General features: G+C 44.8%; 1 pseudogene; it reads left to right on the top strand.

Moving 5' to 3' along the window:
- Positions 1–236: 236 nt before the first annotated feature.
- LOC111956464 (glycerol-3-phosphate dehydrogenase, mitochondrial-like) overlaps positions 237–5,239 on the top strand; it is a 26,985-nt pseudogene continuing 21,982 nt past the window's right edge.

The following is a 5,239-nucleotide window of genomic DNA, read 5'->3' as shown; positions in this document are numbered from 1 at the left end:
CTTGAATTTTCTCGACAAGCTCACCGAGCCGACACCGGGAAACATTATCACACCTCCCACCGATGCCGTTCCCTCCACCGCTCAGCCAACGGTGCCCTCACGACACTAGATAGTAATGGCGCAGACAGCAGCCGGGGACCGAGACCTTGCGTCTCGACCCGCCCCAAATTGGCGAGCTGTCAGTTGCTCCGTAGCGAGAGTTCCTAAACACAAATCCGAGGTAACAACAGAAAAGCATGTGCCCAACCGTACAAGTAGCCAACATGGGCCGAAATAATCGTCCACCGCAAGCTTCGCCAGACAACGGCAACACTCACCCCCGCAACTGCCATCGCGTCGAGTACCTACGCCACCCTGTCCCGTCAGTAAGTTGGTGAGGGAAAACAGGGGCGGCAGGCTTCTGGAGTTAATACCTAAAAATGTGAAAACTAGGAACTGCTGGAGCGCTTAAGAGAGGATACTGCTTTGCCATTCTCGACAGGCCCAAAGGCTGCCACTCGGTGCACACAGCACGCTCACTTACCCCGGACACCACTACGCCGACGGCACCAACAGACATTGCGCACCGCCACCCATGAGGGTGCACAGCGCATAACCCTCTGCCTACTAGCACCACAACACCCAACCCAACATGGCACCGCTGGCGAGTCACTGGCGGTCAGTCCATAAATAGGGAAACCCACGCACCATACCATGACCTGAGCGCAACAGCACGACACGGTTCCAAAGGACATTCTGACTCTGGCACTCGGTGCCCCGGTCCAGTCACTCGCCACCTAGATCGATCCATTCACAACCTAAAAACGTGTGTTACTGGAGGACTAGCTCCTGATTCAGATTTGGTCACTAGCTGGCACACCCACCTGCACTTTAACACCAATAGCTTAACCCACACCTGTCCTAATGCCTAACTCCCTTACCTACTGAAATTTTCTAAGGACCAAGGAAAAAGACACATTTTTATTTTCATTGTCCAATTTTATTGAATAGCACGATTATAGCAATTCTTGGACTACTGATGACCCAGCCATGATGTACTCGGCTCTTTATATCAACTCCTTAGTGAACAATTTAGGTCAAGCTCAATTCCTGCCTTCTACAGGACTTTAAGTATTGTCTATTTGACAGATAAACACGTCAACCTGCACTCTGGGCATGTCCTTGTCATATCTAGAGCAATCTGTGTGTGGCCCTAGGCGAGAATGATTTTTTATGGTGGAATGTTTGCCTGTTAGCTACAACAGGGCACTACTATCTTGTGTCCAACTTTCTATGGCTGTTTACAAAGTAACAACCTATGCTGCTCGGTGGGTTACTGCTGGAGGAACTAGTAAAGTGTGTAGAGCTGTACGTTAGAACTGCCTCGAAATACGACGAATGAAGTCAAATGGCGTATTGCTGCCTGCTTTTTTACGAGTGAAGTTGACAGCGTGAATATTGGAAGACAGTGTCAATTGTGCTGACTTGTCTGATCTTTGTGATTTTAGACTGAGTGAAGATATTACCTGTATTTATGAATTACCATTTCTCCGAAAATGCGGACTGCGTGGTGGGTAGAGTGGAAGTTGACCTGAATATGGAAGACAGGTCAATGGGGATTGCTGGTGTAGAGTGAAGTTGACCTGAATAATGAAGACAGTCAATGGGACTGCTGTGTAGAGTGAAGTTGACCTGAATGTGAAGACAGTCAATGGGACAAACCCTGATCATAAAATAGCCTACTTTCTGTCACAACTTGCCATAAACTGCCTTATGAAGTGGTAAGATGGACTTTAGCTATGTGACGCGAGTAGTTCTTACGCCTTGTTTCATTTGCGTTAATAAAAGAAGGGAACATGACTTATGATGTTTGTTTAGTACAGTGAAATAATCAACACTATTTTGGTGACAAACTAAAGAACGCTGAGGAGCAATGGGAGTCCTGATTTTTATTTCATTATTTTTCATTTATTCAAATCTGATGAAGCTCATGTGGATCATATAACATAGCGTCTGAAACTCCAGGGAACTGGAAAAAATACACCTCCATGATGTTTCCATGGCGACGCATCACTTGATATTATTAATAGGGAAACTGCTGTGTGAAAAAGCATTAGACTGGTCCCAGATCTGTTTGTGCCGAACATGTTTGACATGATAATGACTATATTGACAGRACAAACTGAMCTGAGACCAGGTGACCACTGCATCACTGTAGACCAGGGATTGAAATAGCCAAGGAGTCGCGTGGGTAACGTTAGAAAGAGAGAAACAGGTGCATCTCTTGACCTTTGAACCTAGTCAGCGRCACAGATATAAATACGTCTTACAGTATATCTTCTATTTCAATGGTCTGTTATTACTAGTGACATACCAGGTCACTTGTCTAAAGCATCTGACCCTTTGTGTGACCCTTTGTCCTAATGTGAACTTTTATTTCTGTATCCTGGTATAATATCTTGTCCCCCTCACCTTCCTCCCAAACAAGAATAAATGGGTAAGCAAAAGTGAAACACCTCCGAAAAAATGATAATAATCTGCAATCAGGCATGCGGACGACAGAGGCCATCACTAACTAACCCTGGAGAATCTACTGCTAATTGGATAAATATGTCTGTTTGGTCTCCTCTGTGACAAGGGCACAATCTCTTTCTCTCTTTCAGGCATTAACATTTGTTTTTGGGCGTGGGCAATTGGACATTTGCATGACATCCACTGTCTCACTGACTCCATGTACTCAACGTGATTGCAGGCAGACTGCCACTTAATGTCTGTGGGTTTTTAAATATGCACGTCCATGGAAATAGACACTAATTATTGATCTTGTTTGCTGTTACGCCCTAAATTACAAATGCCCGGGTTTCATTCACAGATTTGCAAGTCAAATGGACCAAGTGGCATCGCAGCAGCTCGATGTAATCATTTAGAGATAAAATGCTAAATAGAAAAATGAATAAAATTTTTCATTACGACAGCCATCCTTGACTTGCTTGTCCCCATGATCCTTGAGTTCAGAACAGACTTGATTTGACTTTGTTCTTTTCCCCTGAGTTCTTTTGTGCTTTTGCAAATCAGACACCAGGAATCATTGTTTTATCTAAGTACTGCAAGCAGGGTCGTTCTGTATGAATATGATTGTGGTACAACCCTTACCGATATGGGTACCTGATGTTGTTGTGACCATCGATATCTATGTCGTGACAATGTTGCTGTGACAATGTACACATCTATCCCAGAGGAGATTATCCAGGCTTTAAGACATTGCTTTATGCTTTCACTAATCTCTGAACCCAGAGCCAAATCTTGATTATTTTCACAGTCTGTCACAAAAGACTATGACTTCACAAAACCAGATGTAACTGCCTGTACTGCATGTTGTCCAGGCACGGCTGCGTACGTAGCGGCGAGGGGAGTTAAAGCAGCCGTTTAAAGATGAGCTCCCAACCAGACAGGCTCAGCTCTCCACCCTGCAAGACACTGAGGAGTTTGACGTCCTTGTCGTAGGGGAGGGGCCACGGGCTCCGGATGTGCCTTAGACGCTGTCACACGCAGTGAGTCCCCATGAACTGCACCATTTTGGAAAAACTTTTGGTTGGGGTCAATTACATTTCAGTTCAGTCAATGTGCAGAGAGTCGAGGCTATTCTTCTCTCAATATATGAGGCCCCTCAATGCAATATGCATGCCTTGCCATTTTCCCTCATGCATATACACGACAGGAGAAGCACATGGAAGTCCTAAACCAACCAATGGCCTCCTGAATAACTCTGACTCTGAGGTGCATCCGAAATGGCACCCTATTCCATATAGTGCACTACTTTTGACCAGAACCCTATGAGCCCTGGTTTAAAGTAGTGCGCCACATAGGGAATAGGGTGATATTTCAGACTGTCTAAATCCTGGTCTTGTCTTGATTTGTCMCTGCTCTCCTAGACCTCAAGACTGCCCTGGTGGAGAGGAATGATTTCTCATCGGGGACCAGCAGCCGMAGCACCAAGCTCATCCACGGGGGAGTACGATACCTCCAAAAGGCCATCATGAAGTTAGATTACGAACAGGTAAACGGCTCGTTTTTCCGATGCTGCCTGACAGTTGGTTCCCTCTGTGATCACATMGCTTTGTTTTCCRCCGTTGTGGACATTTTYTKATTGAAAAGAGTTTGAGYGGTTGGAAGACTCAGAGGGTTGTAGGGCACTAGGTGTTTCCCATAATSCTTCCTTGGTCTGCTATTGTGTGAKTGCTACGGGCATACTCCTACTCTTCTACCAACAAGTACTGTGTTATGTGTTAGATGTTATCCACCCATTTTACTGACCTCTGAACCCCTCTTTCCCCTGTTCTCAGTACATGATGGTGAAAGAGGCTCTCCACGAGCGCTCCAACCTGCTAAACATCGCCCCTCATCTGTCTGCCCCACTACCCATCATGCTCCCTGTTTACAAGTAAGACACGAGTCCACACAGTTAGTAGAATGAGCGTTATACCCTGTCAACTGAAAATGTTCTGAGTGTGTGGTGGTTGTTTAAAACATGTATACACATTTTAAAATGTTCAATCGTATACAAGCCAGATGGCCATTCTGTATAACAGACAGTTATACCAGGTGTATTTACATGTTACCTCTAGTGGTTACTTCTAATGGTTACCCTCGAATGGTTACCCTCGAATGGTTACCCTCGAATGGTTACCCTCGAATGGTTACCCTCGAATGGTTACCCTCGAATGGTCACCTCGAATGGTTACCCTCGAATGGTCACCTCGAATGGTCACTGACTGTAAGTCACTCTGGATAAGAGCATCTGCTAAATGACCAACATATAAATGTATGTAATGGCTGAATGTACTCTGTCTACTGGGCTGGTATAAAGATGTTGTACTGTACTGTCTGTTTATAGATGGTGGCAGCTGCCGTCCTAAATCAAATCAAACTTTATTTGTCACATGCCCTGAATACAACAAGTGTAGACCTTACTGTGTAATGCTTACTTACAAGCCCTTACTTACAAGCTTACTTACAAACCAACAGTGCAGTTCAAGAAGAGTTAAAAAAAATATTTYCCAAATAAACWAYAGTAAAAAATAATAAAAAGTAACACAATAAATTAACAATAACGAGGCTATATACAGGGGGTACCGATACCGAGTCAGTGTGCGCGGGTACAGAAGTAATTTGTACATGTAGGTAGGGGTGAAGTGACTATGCATAGATAATAAACAGCGAGTAGCAGCAGTGTACAAAACAAATGGAGGGGGGGCGGGGG

Source organism: Salvelinus sp. IW2-2015, linkage group LG32 (genome assembly GCF_002910315.2).
Source record: "Salvelinus sp. IW2-2015 linkage group LG32, ASM291031v2, whole genome shotgun sequence".
Classification (NCBI taxonomy): Eukaryota; Metazoa; Chordata; class Actinopteri; order Salmoniformes; family Salmonidae; genus Salvelinus; species Salvelinus sp. IW2-2015.
Note: the sequence above shows the minus strand (reverse complement) of the source record. Positions and strands in the feature narration are given on the sequence as shown.